This window comes from Ixodes scapularis, unplaced genomic scaffold (assembly GCF_016920785.2).
Source record: "Ixodes scapularis isolate PalLabHiFi unplaced genomic scaffold, ASM1692078v2 PGA_scaffold6__148_contigs__length_123643588, whole genome shotgun sequence".
Taxonomy (NCBI): domain Eukaryota; kingdom Metazoa; phylum Arthropoda; class Arachnida; order Ixodida; family Ixodidae; genus Ixodes; species Ixodes scapularis.
In genome coordinates, this window is record NW_024609881.1 from 66,501,608 (window position 1) to 66,521,173 (window position 19,566).

Genomic DNA, 19,566 nt, shown 5'->3' on the forward strand with positions numbered 1-19,566 from the left:
GAAATACACTCCATGCGTCATATGCAACCGCGAAAGGGGAGCTATAGAACGTGTAATTTTAAGTTGCACAGGGCTTCGTTCCAGCTTCTTGGGGGATGACTACGGATTTGGAGTGGGCACTGGGGGATTTCCAGACTTGGATGTACGAATGGATAGGGAAAGAATTGCGGTAACAAAGAGTAGATTGGAAGATTGGTGGAAAAGATCTAGGGAGGAGTAAAAATACAAATAAAAAAATGAAAGTCGTTCACAACTCCCTGTAACGCCGAATTAGAGCGCAGCTCTTGAGAAGGAGGAGGGAAGGGTACTGAGGTGAAGGTATATCCCCCTCCCTCCTCCTCACGTCCTCATCCTGTCTGCTACTCCTCCCTCCGAGCGGCGTCGCTGTCATCTCACGAGGGTCACGTGACCTCACTTCACCTCACGAGGGTCACGTGACCTCAAGATTCATGTGACGTCACCGGGGTCACGTGACTTCACGGGGGTCATGTGACCCCTACGATGTCACGTGACAATGACGATGACGTCATCAGTGACGTCACCAGGGACGTCACTGTTGGCGTCATTATAACTAGTGACATCATCAGTAACATTATCAGTGACGATGACGATGACGATGCGAATGCCGATGACGTCATCAGTGACGTTACTGATGACGTCACCGTTGGCGATGACGATGACGATGCGGATGCCGATGACGTCACTAATGACGTGCTCAGTGACGATGACGATGCGGATGACATCATTAGTGACGTCATCAGTGACGATGCCGATGCCGATGACGTCACTCATTACGTCATCAGTGACCATGACGATGGCGATGCCGATTACGTCACTGATGACGTCATCAGAGATGTCACGCGTCCCATAATGCACCGCGCGCTTACGCCGACGGCGACGCCGACGCCCCTCAAGCCGGGAACGGGCGCCTAAGAGCTGCGCTCTAAAATAAGCAATAGAAACGCTTTAAAAGGGGGGAAGGGTTGTGCTTAAACAAAATTCATACGAACTTTAATATAGAAAGGATAACGAAATGTTAGGCTATGTCGCGCAAGCTGCGACCCGTTACAAAGGGTATAGCCATTACCATCCATCCATCCATCCGACGCTCTAACGGCAACGCCACGCTGGGTCTCCATTTTTGGAGAACCGAGCGTGTTCGAAGGCATACTATAGAGAGGCGGGTAATCCAATCTAATAAGTCTGTCCTTGTAAGTCGCCTTTGATTTAAAAAAAATCAGGGGTGTTTGAAGATAGACGATCTTGATCTTCTATCACCGTCAATAATGAGGAGAAATTGGAGCTATTAATTCTGTCACTAGATGACTCTGACGTTTGAGAAGGGTCAATTGCCGGTGTTGATATTTGTCTTGTGAAAAAGCTCCCTTTTACGGCCGAATCAATGAAACTTCCGTGTGCGTCATTCGACTTTGTATTTTCATTTCCTTGTATTTTGCGGAATGTTTTGTAAAGGGCGCTGACTTTTTTCACCTTCAAAGTTGTTTTTGACGAAGGCATTTTTAGACTATTAACTATAATATTTTCGCGCCTGTTCGCCCATTTTTACACGGAAAATGTATTCGGCTACTCTCATTATTTTCAGCGTTGCCACTGCTCATGCCGGTGATGTATCAATCCTATTTACGTAGGTGTTTCTACATGACTGTCCTTTAAGTTACAAAAAATCAAATTTTACATTTCTCTTAGGCTAAACCCTTCGAGCTTTTGGGCAAGATAAACAGTTATCGTGGATAATCCGCGCACGATATTGCAGACGAGAAATAATTTGTATTACGGCACGCACCACACCCCTTAAAGGCGTAGGGTTTAAATTGGGTTGGGTAGGCTTACTGCACTGATTTTATTCATAGATTTTCTTATAGTCGCTGACAAAAAAGACGCGCAGGATGTGGCGTAATATTATAACCTCGATTCTTACTTCTTGATTGCCTGTTCCGTGTTCTCACTGATTGAGAAGAAATAATGAGATGCCTGCCAGTCAGCACGCCCTTCACTTCTTAAGTTGTCACTGATTACAGGAACGGCATTTAATAATTGTATGCCGCTATATCTTCAGGTCGCAGGACGGGTAGATTCAGACACTTTAATACGTTGGTATTCTACTATATCCAAATAATGTGTTCAAAAACACAAGCAAAATAAAATCACGACTAGGTTAAGAGAAGCCAAGTGATTATTTGTTTTAAAATCTTTGACATAAAGTGGCGAACGAAATTTTAGTACTCTTAACCACATATGGTGATTTTTTTTCTTTATATATTTGTCAAAATCCCTTAGCTTAAGCAGCATGCTTACGTACTGCCGGCTCCAAACAAAGGTGCCCGGAACACGTCTCCAACTGCTGTGTTTACCGCGTTCTGAAAAGTTGCCACGTTGTCTTTCAAAGTCTTTCGATTCGAAAGTTGTCTCCCGAAGTCCTTCAATTTCCGCATCTTGGCGTCATATGAGTTTCATGCCGTCAGCCAAGATCCTCGCGTCGTCGCAGCAGCGGTGGTACGAGCGAAAAGTACGAGCGTTCCATCGAAATTTCGGCCGGGAAATATAGCACCAACCGCCAGGGTCGCCACAACCAAGAGCATGACACTTCGACTCCTGTCAGGTCGTTTTTTGCTGCTTCGGGATTACTTTTAATGCATTGGTGCGATAGGAGCCCGAATACACCAGTAGGAGACGAGTTATATAGACATTGTACTCCATACTTCAGTCAACCAAAGGGCGTCGCAAATAGATAGTAAGCGAAACCCGGGGTCATATACCGGAAGCAGATGTTTTCTTATTCAACGGCTGACGTACGTCAGGTCTACGTAAAGATCAAGCACTCTGTTTCTTCGATTACACCTACAAATTTAGAGAGGGTGCAAATGGGGCTTATTAATGCGGAACGACAATTACATTGTGCGTGCACGGAATGCACAAATATGTAATTTTTTTTTTGCCGAGTTTCAAACTGCCAGAAATGTTTTTGTCACGTTGGACACTGTAGAAAATTACTCTTTGCAATTTTATTAGTCTCTGTTTGTTTAGATTAGGTGTACCATCGAAGTTAATAAATATAACAACATCAATGTGACGTGCTGAACTAGTTGGTTTGAGGTGAACATCATGGGAAGGAACAGCGGCAAAGGAACTTGGACGAGAGTAAAGAAACAAACAGGAAAGGACGGCGCTGAAGTAGCAATTGTTGTTTATTACACAAAATGGGGAAGGAAGTAAACAAAAAGCATCTCAATCAGAAAAATAGACACATATACACACGCCAACCAAGCAGCATTTTTTGTCACGATAGGCCAAATCCGTGACTACATAATGCCCCTCATAGTCGATTGCAGGTGCCTGAATTATTCTTCAGATAACGCCACTTACTGTTCGCTGACGCATCTCCCGCCAAGATCTGAGATAAAAAAAAAAAGCCCCGACAATTTTCCTTGTCACTCTGTCTCTATGTCTATCTAAAACAGTGACTTCACTACAATTAGGCAGGCACTTACAGTCCCCGCAGCGTTACTACCTTTGCACTGCAGGGAGTGCAAGTGCCAGCCTAATTTTAGTGAATTCACTGTTTTAGAAAGACATAGGGACAGAGTGACAAGGGAAATTATCGAGGCCTTCTTCATCCCAGAACTTGGCGGGAGATGCGCCAGCGAACCGTCAGTGTCGTTATCTGAAATATTGCCCGCATCTCCACATGGTGAATGATGTGGATTGGGGCGAAGCTCTTGTGGTGCTTGCCTGCATTGACGTTGAGCCGCAGCACGCCGAGTTTTTGTTCGTTTTCATCCATGTCAGAAAGAGAATGCGTGGTATGGAACAAGGTTATATACGCATTCGAGCGCAGCGCCGTCTCGTGTATAAACGTTCAGCCATGCATGCAATGTTTAACGCGATTACATACGCATTTGACCGCAGCGCCTTCTCCTGTATTGACGCTTTTCGGCTACATGCAACGTTTCATCCATGACATCCCCAGCTCTTGAGTTACTACCACATCTCAGAGCTCCCCCCCCCCCCCCCCCCCCCCCCCTACTCGTCCGGCAGTCGTGGCCGAGTGGTCAAGGCGATGGACTAGAAATCCATTGGGGTCTCCCCGCACGAATTCGAATCCTGTCAACTGGGCAAACATGTTTTTATCGTTTTTTTGCCCTACACGAGCACGTGAGCTCACGAGCACGAGCACGAGCACCAGCAAGATCGATGTGAGCACGGACGCCGGACGGACAAGGCTGGACCCTAAGGAGCTTGGCCCCTAAAAGAATTCGGGTACATGCGATCGACTATGAGGGGCATTACATAGCCACTGATTTGGCCTATCGTGACAAAATATGCTGCTTGGTTGGCGCGTGTGTGTGTGTGTTTTTTTTTATTCAGATACTTTTTGTTTTCTCCCTTCCCCTTTTGTGCAATAAACAACAGTTGGTAGTTAAGCGCCGTCCTGTCGTGTTTGTTTCTTTACTCTTGTCCAAGTTCCTTTGCCGCTGTTTCTTCCAAGATGTTTACTAAATATGTGTGACCGCCCCAAAACGATATTTCACTGGTCACGAAACCACTGAATTAGAAGACCTAAGAGCCAAAAGTTTAACAAATATCCAGAAGATTTTCGCATGAGCAGGCACGAAAGCGTTGTAGAAAAGATCAAGATTATAATTATTATTGATAAAATGTTGGTAACAAGGTTGTCTACATTTTTCAGTTCATTTGTTTTATATTGTGTGCTACTCTAATCGCAAATTGAAGTAAAGTGATGTAGCATACCTTCTCGTGACCTCCATATTGAGAATGCATATGGAATTATAAATAGTGCAAACGAAACGCGATTGAAGCACCCACTTCCCCTCTCCCCATCTCCCAAATCTGCTTCGTTCAAACTACTCGCCTGATGATAGGCGCCATTTATTTTATAAGAATGGCACCGTGACTTGTGACCACCGTTTTGTTTCGTCCTCTCTACCGAGGAGTTTGTTGCGAGTATGAAACGGTCGGATAACAGGAGCGGTTACGTTTCAGGTGTCGTGTATCCGGCTCTGATTGAAAGCAGAAGCGGCAACTCAAGGGGCGCTGTTCGACTTTCTAAAGACTACGTCATAGACTTGTAAGAATCCAGTGTTTTAGGGAACAGTCTGTTTTTTAGCGAGGCTGGAGATGAAGAGGTGAATCATGAATTGGTAAGGAAAGTTGGCATTTCACAAGAACGCATGCTTCCGCCTCATGATTTGAAATTCAACTAATTTAATTAGAAAATGGACATTCCACCTCTTCAGTTGCTGAAGGGATATTTCATCTGTCCGCTAGTGCTTTTGGAAGTGTTGTTATACTTCAACCTGCCGTTAAAGCAGAATTGGCACCGGTTTTAAGAAAGCATGCATGTTTAATGTCTTGATTCTTGGCGTTCATGCGGATGAATTATGACAGTTGATATCATCGAGATTTGTTTTTTTTTTTTTATTTTGCGTACGCTCGCATAAAATGCAATACCTTTTTCTTGACAAACACCGAACATATGCTTTGCTATTGATGTCCTTATAGTTATTACTATATTCGTAATACATTATTAGTAGTATATTTACCTATGTTTAAATATGTCAGAACCCTTCGTTTGTTTCAAGTGTAGTTTCAATGACCCCTCATTTCTTGTATCTGAAAGACACTCAAATAAAAACACCCACTATTCCTTTTTTGCGTTCTTTTAGAGCGTTTTACTTTCTCGATAATTTGTGCAACCATGCACCTTAATATTTGGTGTGCGTCTCGTCGAATTTCATTGAATGTAATTTTTTACTGAGTTTTTATAAAATTCCACATTATGCGAAGAAAAACTAAGAGTTGAGAATTTCCGCTGCTACTATTATGAAAAGCACTGCGCAGTTATTTTACTCATTACTTGCTCTTTTCGGATGGATACTACAGATATATGTAATAGCGGTTTTCAAAATTCGGAACACAAGGCTTCCATTACAATTACCGAAACAGATGTGCGAATTGAAATGGTATGTACCACTATTTTTTAAAGTATATATGTGAAGATGAACAATAAATACTATCATAAAAATGTAGAGCAGGTTATGCAATCGTTATTCGTAAATCGTCTATTTCTTCGCTACCTAGTTTTACGCAAACATTTTATAACCCTGCAGTGTTTTTTTTTTTTTTTAAGTTTCGTAAAAAGGAAGATGTATATATATATATATATATATATGGGTGGTTTCATCTCAAATCGTGCAAGCAAAAAGTGTCGAATTTTTAATTTCGATGAAAAAAATATATGTTATGGCGCCGTTTCTAAAACCGCAGTCGACACAAACCGCAAGTTCGTCGGATTTTTGGTTTTCGACTTATGAATTTTTAAAGAGGCCGGGGCGAAAAGCAGTGTTTTTCACACCCGTCGTGGGTCGGATGTTTCGCTTGATCTCCCGCCATGGATTTTTAGTCCACATTATATTATCTTTTTTGAAGCACTCTGTGGACACATTTAAAAGTCTCCAATACCATGAAATAATTTTAGGCCTTTTGTTTTTTTTCTGTAAAATTGTCAAATACGCCTCCTCGGTCAATTGTTGACGAATTTTGACAATTAATTACTGGCGATCTACATGGGTTACACCGATATTTTTTATGTCCACGGAGAACCCAGAACACGCTATTTATATTTATTATAAAATGCCTTGGCTGTATAAAATATCCTTTGCGGTACGTTTACATTAATATTATGCAAAAACCAAAAAGTGCCATTTTTGAAATTGATTTTTTCAAAAAAACATTTTTTTATTTTTTTTATTTTCTGCTCAAACGTAGGTATGATAGTTATCTACACGAAAATTAAGCCTAGAAAGTGTATATTTTGTTTGCATATTTTATATTTAGGCCTCAATATCGGAAAAAGACGTCTTTGTTTTGCAAGACCTAAGTCAGACATAGCGACCCATGCGTCTCTATGAATTGTGAAAAAGTTTTCTAGAATTTTCTTCTGCATTTTGTAATCAATTATAAGCGGATTTTGGGATATTGAATATTTATGTATGTTTTGATAAGAGCGGGAACCATGAGATACATAGCTAACCAAATTAGCAGGCCTAGTAGACTTTCAATAACCAAAAGGCACAGACGTTGTATTCTTTCGATTTATAAACCTTTCAAAGTGAACTAGCACGACTAGCTATTAGCTGTCATATTACTAAGACAAAGAAAGTCACCACATCGTCGATATATTTCATACAATTCTTTACGAAACCCAACACTGGGGCTTGTTCACCGCACATCGCACAGGTCACCAGGGAATGTCCTTTCACTTCCGTAACACACAAAAGTGGTGACACAAAAACGGTCCGAAACACACAGAGAGTGTGTCATTGAGAGAGGTAGAAAATAAAAATAAATGAATAGGAATTAAATTGCCCAACTCCGATCTTAACGAAAATTGCGTTAAAAAAATAAAGTATTTAGGTTCGAGCGGTGGCAAGGCGATAGGTCCACGCCTGGTGGAGAGTCAGACAAAGAAGTCGACGGCACGTAAAGGTAAAACCAAAAAAATCAATAATTTAATAAAGACGGGAAAACTCAGCCGCACATGGCAAGAACAAAAACCAACTCCCCCGGGCATTCCCTAAACGGGACGCAACCAAATCCGTGCGAACACGCTCTCTACATCACCGCCAGGCCGCTACGCCATGACGAAATAAACCCAACAACTGAACAGTGCTAACAAACAGTTAATAAGGAAACATTGAAAGAAAAAAAGGTTCAGAAAAAAACGCACCCGAGAAACAAAGTTCAGCGGGGCGAAGAAACACACACGAGACGGTCCCACGACATTGAAGTCTGGCAGGATGACGGCGTCCAGATGATGCTCGAATTTGTTCCTCCCTCTATTACGCACATCCACGACGGCTGTGCGGAACAGTGGCTGTACGAAAGAAAGTGAAGAATAGATTCGAGCAGACGATGCGCGAGAAGGTAACCGAGACTATGCTTTAAGCTTCATATCGGGAGAGGAGCTTTCGAGGTAGTTTCTGCAGTTACTCAAACTTTATCTTTCCCCTTCCCTTTTTCAAAAGAACACGTCAGCCGGCGCTAACGTTTCATCTCGGGAGAAGCCCACTCTTCACAAACGGTTATAGTTGACAAGGAGGCTGACTTCGACCCAACTAGTCTCCGGGCAGAATACAAACACAAGTATATTTACCAACACGCTCGTTTTAATGTCAGTCTCCGGGCTTTGCTGTTTCCTAAAGAGATATTCCTTTATAAGGAGAGAACGAGCGGGTTGGTGGCAATAATTAAACTTAAACACTCCCTTCTCGTTTTCTTCCTCAAGTTTAATAGATAACCCTTCGGTGCTATCGGATCTCCCCGGAGAGAGAGAGAGAGCACGGCCGTTTCAAGGTAAGGATAGGGCGCTCGAAGCTAGGGCAAACAGGCGGTATCGTTTCACGCATGCACGGATGGCTGGTTTCAAATTTCCCCACATCCCTAAAGAAACCGGCCGTGTGTGCGTCTGCAGGATTTCTGTCCCGCGCCGCCGGTTTTAGCGCGCACGCGGCGTTGTTTTGGCTGGCAGAACAGTTGTTGACCGTCGACATTGTAAGGCCGTGGTGTCCTCATCCTTTCAGGCAACGATTCCTTTGCTTTCCCTTGTGCAATACTCTGACAGACTCATCCTGAGTGGCTGTCATTGTTCGCCGCGTCAACGACACAATCGTACCATTTCACTTCTCGTGACACAGGGTGCGCTGCTCGCTTTACTGTCACGGGCCGTCCCATCTAACACAACGAGGGCGTAAGGTCGTGGTCATCTGCTGGCTCCGAAAGGGCGGGGCGTTCATGCAGGCCAATGAGGGCCCCGAATCAATAAGACGTCTGCCGACTCCTACACGTTAAAAATTTACACCTGCTGGTCTGTTAAGAAGTGTTGCTTTCTCTTTTTGGAACTCCTCCAATGTAGCTTGCCGCCTATAATAAAATTTAAATAATCAATAAATATATCAGGGTGGAAATACTGTATTTCATTTTTATGTGGGGACGTTGGAAAAAGAAAAAAACTATTTCCAAGCTTGTGAAGACGCGCAATTCGCACGTCCATTTCGAGCCGTAAAAGCACGTTTTTGTACGATATTGATGCTTCAATGTAGAACATACAAACAAAATATACACTTTCTAGGCTTAATTTTCGTGTAGACAACTATCATATCTACATTTGAACAAAAAGTAAAAAAAATAAAAAAATGTGTTTTTTGAGAAAATCAATTTCAAAAATGGCACTTTTTGGTTTTTGCATAATATTAACGTAAACATACCGCAAAGGATATTTTATACAGCCATGTCATTTTATAATAAATATAAATAGCGTGCTTTGGGCTCTCCGTAGACATAAAAAATATTGGTGTAACTCAAGTAGATCGCCAGTAATTAATTGTCAAAGTTCGTCAACAATTGACCGAGGAGGCGATTTTGACATTTTTACAGAAAAAAAACAAAAGGCCTAAAATTATTTCATGGTATTGGAGACTTTTAAATGTATTCACAGAGTGCTTCAAAAAAGATAATATAATGTGGACTGAAAATCCATGGCAGGAGATCAAGCGAAACATCCGACCCACGACGGGTGTGAAAAACACTGCTTTTCGTCCCGGCCTCTTTAAAAATTCATAAGTCGAGAACAAAAAATCCGACGAACTTGCGGTTTGTGTCGACTGCGGTTTTAGAAACGGCGCCATAACATTTATTTTTTTTATAAAAATTAAAAATTCGACCCTTTTTGCCTGCACGATTTGAGATGAAACCACCCATATATATATATATATATATATATATATATATATATATATATATATATATATATATATATATATATATATAAAGAGTGATGAATGCTGACAAATGCTTCCGTTGATATATGGGCAGAAGTGATGTGCGCAGACACAGCAGCCGTAGGATGAAAAGAATAAAATTCTAATTTAATGGCGAAAAGAAGGAAGAAAGAAGGCAGAAAAAGGGTCTGTATCTGGGTGAGGACGTACCAGCCCTCGGGGACAAGGAGAAAGAGGGCCCCAGACGACCCGGTCACTCAAGGACGCTACGACTCACTCACTGCACCGTAATTACCCGGGAAGGCAGCTTCCGAACAAAATCCACAACCTTAATCCCTCACCGCGACAAAAGTGGACTCATACCCCCTGGCGCTTCCTCTCCCGGCAAGCTCCTTCTGCTACCAATGCACCGGCGAACAGAACCTACAATTGTCATGCCTCATTCCGTCAAGATTGGACTTTGCCCTCTGTGTGTATATATATATATATATATATATATATATATATATATATATATATAAAGAGTGATGAATGTTGACAAATGCTTCCGTTGATATATGGGCGGAAGTGATGTGCGCAGACACAGCAGCCGTAGGATCAAAAGAATAAAATTCTATTTTAATGGCGAACAGAAGGAAGAAAGAAGGAAGAAAGGGTCTGTATCTGGGTCAGGACGTACCAGCCCTCGGGGACAAGGCGAAAGAGGGCCCCAGACGACCCGGTCACTCAAGGACGCTACGACTCACTCACTGCACCGTAATTATCCGGGAAGGCAGCTTCCGAACAAAATCCACAACCTTAATCCCTCACCGCGACAAAAGTGGACTCATACCCCCTGGCGCTTCCTCTCCCGGCAAGCTCCTTCTGCTACCAATGCACCGGCGAACAGAACCTACAATTGTCATGCCTCATTGCGTCAAGATTGGACTTTGCCCTCTGTGTTCTTCTTCCCTACGTGCTCCTCCATACCACCAGTGCACCAGTGAAAAAAAAAAAAAACCCAGAACCGCCTCCCTCATCGCGACAAAATTGGACACGTCCCCCCCCCCCCCCTCCCCCCGTGCTTCCCTTACCCTACAAACCCCTTCGAACTTTCGCGTTAACTAGCCCTCCCCCTAGATATTTTATAAAACTAACCTACCACGCCATATGGGCCTTTTCTTATTTTTATTCACTGTCCTGAAGAAGGCAGTGCCACTGCCGAAACGTCGACGGACGTCAGGCCCTTTTCTTATTTTTATTCATTTTTTTTTCAATTCTTTATTTTATATTTCATTTAACAATTAATTTTTGTAAGTTCTTGTGTGTTAACTTTGACTTTTACTCCGTCCTGTTTAGAAGTTTCTTTCCCGCGTAATTAGCGTTCTTGTGCCTAGTCTTCATTATTCCCGTAAACTAATAGAACTTTTTTTCGGCACTTCACCCTTTTTTCTTGCCTGACTTTTCTCGCCATTAAATTAGAATTTTATTCTTTTCATCCTACGGCTGCTGTGTCTGCGCACATCACTTTTGCCTATATATATATATATATAGATATTAAGCATACTGGAAGCTCAAATCGCCACAGCGGCTGAACTACATCATTTATTAAGAAATTTAAAATTAATATTTAGAATATTTTTTTTAAAGGGCAACTCCGGCCAAAACTCAAAATGAATTAAATTACTGGTATCGCTTTAGTGACACAAAATACGACCCCGGCCAAAATTTCACGTCCGTGGGACGCCGCATTCTCAACTAATGCCGATAATAAAAACGCGACCCGCCGCGAGCCGCTGCTCCTTAGCGGGCGGCCAGCGGGTTGCCGATCGCTAAAGCAACATTGGGCCGTGATGTCAACATCGTTCTCTTTTTTTCCTTCGTTCCGGACGGGAGCACGGCGCAGCCGTCGCGCGCTCTTCTTTGTGCCGCTACCACCGCTACTTCGGCTTGTAATTGCGTGTTTAGCCGTTGCTTTTACCTGTAGCCCGTGTAGCTTCGGTATAGCCTTTTGTTTATTTGCTTGTGAGGTCTCCTAGACTCGTTTTAGCGAGCAACTCGGTGCGCCCAAGACTGCCCAGCTGTTCCTCGAAAGATGCCGAGTACAACTTAAAGCGCTGTGGGCTGCTCAAACAAGCCGCTGCGCAACCCGGAGGTGCTTTTTCACAAGTTTCCAACGGATCGGAAATTGGAGAAGGTGTGGGTGAACGCTGTTCGACGAGTGGACTTTGGAAAGCCTTGGACGTCGACCCCCAGATCGAAGCTCTGCTCCGATCATTTTTCGCCGGAGAGTTACGAACGAAACCTACGGGTGTTGGTTGCTTGTGGCTTGTCAGCGAAGGGGTCGAGGCTTAAAAAGGATGCCGTGCCGTCGCTCTTTGCCCATCGTACATGTACAGAAAAGGTAAACACGATAAAAGTATCCTGATCAATAAATAAAACAGTCATTGTCAAGTGCAGTGTTGAGGATTGAGCATTCATGCTCCATTGAATGTCTGTTGAATGGGGAATGGTGGGCATGTAGAGTACAACCACTAACTAGCTCCAAACACAGAAGTTTGTAATGAAAACGAAAACGATGTTCTGCTTTGCGTCACTGCTTGTTTACTACGCAATCTCGTGCGTAGTATTCAGGTCCGTAACGACTACTAGCGAACAGCCGGCGCGTGATGCTCATGCGATATAAACATTCGACTCCCAATCGTTCCAACGCGTTACGCAGCAGTATTAATTAACTTTGCTCTTGTGAATACCACAAAGGACTTTAAAGAAATCGCGAAAGTTCGGATTTGTAAGTTACAACTTTCTCATTTGCCCGAGTTCGGCTGGAGGTAAATATAATATTTAAAAATGCAAAAAAAAAACAAAAAAAAACACTTGCCTTAGTCAAAAGTTACGAAGGAAAACTTAAAATCCTATGTATTCTAATAAAAAAAAATTGATGTGGGTGGGGGTGGGAATGCGGAAGGGAAAGAAAGTGTTCTCACCTTGCTAACGTTCTCTGTTTTCCTTTATCACCCACAAAAAATTTTGCTAGCTTTGAGAAAAAAATGACTGCCAAAAGAACTTTTTTTTTTTTTTTTTTTTTTAGTGCGGCAAGTTTTTTTTTATTTGTACAAAGATCCACTACCTGGACGAACTTATGTGGTGAACTAGTGTCGTAGCTTACAAATTCGGCTTTTATGCGCCTGAGGAAAAAATAACGAAAAAACAGACGTCTACAGCTTGAAGGGCCATACGCACATTCGCGTTTGAACGCGTTTGAGTGCGTTGCGGAGTCCTTGCGGCCAGGCGCAGTCGCTTGCAGAGCGACGCGCGCCTTTCCGCAACGCTCGGTAGCGCGATGCAAGCGAGTAGGGACTCGTTCAACTTTCCGAAGCGTTGCGGTGCGTTCGGGTGCGTTCGACCAATCAGAAGCCGAAAGAGGAGAGGTGGTGACGTGTTCGCTCGCCCCACCCGGCCGACTCGGCGAGACGTATCCGGTTCGGCGGTCGCACTGCTTCCTTTTTCGTTTTGGGGAGCGGTGGGGACTGTGTTTTCCAAGGCTGCGATGGTTCAAGCTTGACAAAACGTCGGGAAGCCGGCGAGATTGTCCCAAGATCGAACACCGACGCTGTCGCTGTGCGCCGCCATGTTGCCTTGGATTTCGCTTACTATTGGTGAGCCACTAGCGACGATAGCGCGTTCTTATTGGCTCTTGACTGCGGTTGACTGCGTGTCAACGCAACTGTGCGTACAAGCTTGGCGCAAGCGGTCTTCGCAACGCAACGCGTCCGCTTGCCGCTACGGAACGCACCGCGCTCAAACGCGAATGTGCGTATGGGCCTTGACACACGTCTGTTCGGCTGTTGCGGAACGCGCCGGAGAGCCTCAAAGCTTCGTGTCTGGGACTGACCCGCCGCGCGAAAGCGCCAGCACTGTACGTCACTGGCACCGCGGCGTAGAGCAACGCCGCTCCATCGACGGAGCCCCGATGACAATTTAGGCCTAGCGACGAGTGCGAGAGACCGCACGCACGCCGACAGCTGCCGAGTACGGCACCGAACGAGTTCACTCGTTTTCCAGTCGCTAGCTTTTGGGTATACAAGCAACGAATACGGCACGGCATAGCGCACGCGCGGCGGCGGCCGCCCAGTACGCCACCGAACGAGTTGACGGGTTTTCCAGTCACTAGCTTTTGGGTATACGCACTAACTCTTGCTACATATGCTGGATAACTACCACGTATACAGAATTAAAACAAAATCAGTTTACCTTCTATCTTTAGATGACTAGCGCAACACAGGTAGGTGCCGCTTGGACTCCGTACTCGCTGGACGAGAACGATGTTGGCGTCACGTCCACATAGCGGCTGATTTCCAGTGTTGCCGGAACCTCGAGCGGCTAGTTTCGGTTTTGTCGGCCGCGCCCCAAACAAAACTTTGAGACGTCGATATCTTTAAAACTACGCACAATAACGAGAAAAAAAATACACCTTGCAACTCAGGGGCGCTAACTGCATTCAAAACAGCCATAATCCCAAAATCGAAAGTATGGACCGGAGTTGCGCTTTAATTAATTGCTTTATATAAAAAAAATTCCTAATAAGTATACAATGTTTATTTAGCAGATTCTCAAACGGTATGCAACTGGTAGTGGGTGCAGTATTTAAAAGAGTTAATATTTTAACAGGAAGGGTACCTAAACTTTACACATGGAATTGAGCCATTGCGAATACATGACAGGTCCGGCCGAGTCGCCCACAAAATATTTCCGCTCCCAACACCTGAGGAGACAATCAACTTTGAAAGTAAGTGACACAATCAAGAAGTACTCTAGATATTTGTTGAATATTCGACCTTTGAAGGCTAGACTTTGTGAAACGAAAATTCTGCGAAATTTTGAATGAGGGACAAATTTCGTTGCTCGGCGAGCGACGAAGGCTGCTCGCGGAAGAAACGAAAAAATACATATGATGTTCAGGGCGTTGAGAATCGAGGGCAACCATTGATAAGCGTTGGTAAAATGAAAATGTGACGTGCTTGGAAATCCAAAGCTACATCGGTATTTCTTTTTTTTACTGGCATCATCTCAATGGCTACTGATTTAGTTATCTGGGTATGTAATTCGATGTTTGGAGTATTTCGTCTGATTATTATCTGAAATCTTACCATTAACTAGCACTTTTTGAGTTAAGGGATGAGGTCACAAGTTTGGCAATCGTAAAGAGGCACTAATATTCCTATACACAAGATAACACACTTTTAATTGTGTTCAAAGTTGTCTTTGTACTTTGCCTTAATAATTTTATTGGTAGGACTTATCAGTTTCGAGAAAATATGTTACTACGAATGTTATTTATGTCGCAGAATATAGGGACACTCAGAGCGTCCCTTATATGTTTTACTTAATAATACGAACTTCTTAGATTACATGCGCAAAAAATAATACTGCGTCGTGTTTTCTTTCAAACAAAAAGAGTTATCTACTTTTTTTTGGCATGGCTCTGTTTCGAGGTCATGGTATTTAGATAAACACAAAGGCATTGCATTGGATATTGTCAAAATTTAAGGAAATTCTGTCGAAGTTATCTTAAGGACTAAGCATGTGAGACTGGCAAGCGAAAAATAAACCTCAAAGGGATACTACAACGAAATGTCAGCGCTCATTCTTTGGTCTATATCTGTACAAACGAGGAGTATCACATCGAACATATAAATATCTTGTTAAAAAAGTCTCGAAAAGGAATTTTAAAACGAATAAACGATTAGCAAAAAGCACCTGGTGGATGTCGCTACGCCTCGCTTGTAATGCCCGTCTAGGAACCTTGACAGCTAGTGACGGTGCGTGTCTGGCCTCCAGCCACGACGAGAGAAGAGGGGAAGGAGGAACTCCCCTCTTCCCGAGAGTGCCTTTTGTGTGTCGCAGAAGTCGCTATTGTCCCCCTACAAGATTATAAAGATTAAACGGTCACTCAAAAATCGTAGAAAGGCAGCCGCTTCGGTGGCTGGAACGCTAGGCCATCGTCTCAACGTCAGCCTCAACGCAGCTTTGCTCGACCCGAGACGACCTACGTCAAGGTTGCGTTGAATGTCACGTGGTCTGCGCTGGGCCTTCTCCGAGCGCTTGCCAGATTGGGCCGTTTATAACGAAAAATACAGCCACCAGGCTCAAAATACAAACGTGTGATTGTCATTTACGGATATTGTGGATCATATTCAACCTATTTTTGAACACGACGGGAACATTTCAAATTTCGTTGAAGTATCCCTTTAAGCGACAGAAAAACGCAAAATGTTCCACAATGCTTTTGCTGAAGAAGCATGCCCTCGAAAAGTTATAACTTTGACTTTTCGTTACTTTTACATTAAGTGTCCTTATGATGTTCACAGTTTCCGTTGAAGAACGTTCCGACGAAAGTCTACAGCCAAAAAGTAAGCACATTTTGTTTGTACAGCATTCTATATTTCTCAGCAGAGCTCTCACCTAATTATAGAAACACTAAGGAGCAGGCTGCAATTCCAGTTACATGGGCAGCACATATACTGGCCTTTTTATAACTCTCAGGCAATTTTCTGCACACAGTAGAAATCCTAATTTGTCCCCTTTAAGTTTTTGCTTTGAGATATTTCGGCAGAAATCAGCACGTGCTGCGTGTGTAACTATCACTCGGGACCACCCTTTGATAATAAAACTAAATGTACAAACTTTTAATAGGAGAGCCTGTTTTATTATCTGGCACTGGAAACAAGATCCAGTTATCTGGCATCCTGCAGAATTAAACTAAAAATTCCTGCAAACTCTTTTTCAAGATTGCGAAGCACTGAAAGCACATCATGATTTGTAACCTTCTAGATGACACTGCAGAGCCTCCAAGCGAGTGGCGGCCCGAAATGTACGTTATGTTTGACAGTGTAATACAAAAGTACCTCAAGGAAAGCAAATATCTACAGATTCGTTACATCATAAGGCTAATGAACATCGTGCGTATGCTTTATATTTCATCTTTAGAAATAGTATAGTAATGTCAGTCTCCATTCACCAAACCCAAAGTGAGTATTGAAGCCCTCGTGCTCCGATTACTTACGTACGTTCCGATATCTCATTTCTTGCACGCAGGTGAATGCAATCTTCAAGACGGCTCGCAAGCCCAGAATAAACCTCCAGCTTGTTGGAATATTCCGGTTTAAGGTGCGTATTCAATGTCCAACCCCCGCACTTTGGTAATTTTAAATTTGAAAGTCTTGTTATTGACCTCAAGAGTAAAACGCTATTGTAAACTCAAGAGTTTTAGAAGAAAACAATAGTTTTGTCATATAAAGTGACTGTTTTTTTTCAAACCGTTCCGATCGGAATGCGCTGTAAAGAAGTGACTCTTAACCAGAGAGGTAAAAAATAACGATTTGTTTCAATATAAATTGTTGGATGTCTATGATTTAAATCAGATTCATTTGCGTTGCGCCAGATTAATTTATTTTAAATCAATTTAATATAAAATAGTGCATTTGATCGCAAGATGTATTTTTGAACCTCACTGATTAATTAATAAATTCGTCCGATTTCTAAAAATAATTTGGAAGTGTTATGTACTGTAAATTTAAAGTACCACTTAGGTGTTTTTTTTAGTGAACATTGACATTGTAGAACAAAAAAAAGCTTAGTTATTTATTTTACTTATTTATTTGGTACCTACATCGCCCGGCGGGCATTACAGTAGGCGGGAAAAAGAAAGTTACAAAAGCAAACGCACAGCAGCGCAACAACAACAAATAACAGGACAATCAGGGGAAACATGCTAATATATACAATAATATGAGAAAAACTAATAACAGCGAAATAACCAAGTCAAACAAGAAAAACAAGTCAATATATACTGCAATATTATGAGATAATGATTAACAGCATGCAGAAGTCTCACAAAAAATCATCGAACCGACTACACCAACGTAATTTCATCAAAAAATGATTGTACGTTAGGAAGCTCTACCAGTGAGTCGGGCAGTCATTTTCAGTCATTAACAGTCAGCGGAAAAAAAGAATATTTTAGAACGTCCGTCTGTGCGCAAAATTTTCGGATATCTTTTTAATTACTAGTTCTAAGAGAAACGTAAATAGGTTCCAATAGGCATCTCGACTTATATATACCGATAATACCGTGATAAAGATTAAACATACACTTGAGACGGAGGCACTTTTCTCTTAATTGTAAAGGTTTTCATCCGAGCTAGAGCTTTAATCTAGATACACTATCATAAAAATTATTAATATTTAGCACATATCTCGCCGTCTGATTCGGAATTTTTCGATTTTATTTATTCATGTTTGCGTGTGTGGGTCCCAATGAATACAAGCACAGTCCACAATTGGGAGGACGTAATAAAAGTAGAGGTTTTTTTTTTCAAATGAGCCGACACTTTTCTGAAATTGCAACGCAAAAAATGGAGCATTAACGACGAAAGGCTAAAAGCACAGGCGAGCTGGTGAAGAACTTCCATCGTAAACCGGAGACACGGAAAAATAAAAAAAACGGACAAAACAACAAGCCTTTGAGACTTGTTGTTGTTTTGTCCGTTTTTTTTTATTTTTCCGTGTCTCCGGTTTACGATGAAAAAATGGAGCATGCGGCTGGCCTTAGAACATAATAACTTCACATGATTATTCCATCTTAAATCAGCGGTTAAACGTACCCTGAGACATACATCCTCAGTGCCATGTTCCAAACGAAGAATGTTTAGTTTAAAAACGGCAGACGCATTTTTACGTTTTCTATTAAATCGAAGGTGGACACATTTGGATACATTGAGGAACATTTTCCACTTGTCTCACCACTCTGTGATCTTGTTTAAATCACCCTCTAGGGTCTGGACGTCGTTGTCATCGGTCACTTGTTTGCATGAAACGCAATCGTCAGCATACAAACTTATATTCGATGAAATTCCCTTCTGATTTTTTGTCTATACTCAAATGTATACTACGTGCACAAATGTGAAATAAGTGTTTTGCATATGTGAATGTGATGAGTGTGGAAAAGGTCTAATCCAGCGATAACATACTTTTTTACCAATTTCGAATTAGACGTCGACTGGCGCCACCTAGGTGTGTACGGGCGCAATTTAGTAATAAATGAGGTAAGGGCGCAACATTTAGTTCCAGTGGCCTAAATGCAGGGGTGCAAAAGTATCTCCTGGGTGTTCGACTTTGAGGGACTAATGGTAGGGGAGAAAAAGTTTCTCCTGTTACAGTTGCTCCCCTAGGGGAGAAATGGTTGTGTCAGCGTATTTTCTGCAATGAAAGAGCAAGTCACGCTCTCTTTTTTCTGAAAGTGTGATATCAGTAATGAAAATTAGAGAAAGGCGGGGGCCTAAAACAGAGCCTTGTGGTACACTTCACATTACATCTACATTACATCTACATACGATGAATGAAATCCATTTATGATGACGCGCTGTTCCCTAGCATTAAGATAATGTGCTATCCATTGCAAAACCTTTACATCGATGTTTAGGTTATGTAATTTATGAAGAAAGAGCGAGTGATTAACCACGTCAAAACTTCCCTTAAATGTAGAAAGATACAATTAGTTTGGCAGCATTTATCAAATGCACAAGCTAGGTCGTGATAAAATTCTAGGAGCTGGAGGTTACATGATAACCCTGTGCGGAAATCGTGTTGAGCTGAGAAAAAGAAATTGTTAATATTTGAATGATTAATGAGGTTAGAATAAATTATATGTTCCATTATCTTACAACATTCACTCGTTAGGAAAATTGGCCTAAAGTTTTCGACGCTT

General features: G+C 42.4%; 1 pseudogene; it reads left to right on the plus strand.

Annotated features, from left to right (window-relative positions):
* The first annotated feature begins 1,574 nt into the window (after positions 1-1,574).
* Positions 1,575-17,003, plus strand: LOC115321068 (annotated as a pseudogene).
* Positions 17,004-19,566: the final 2,563 nt, after the last annotated feature.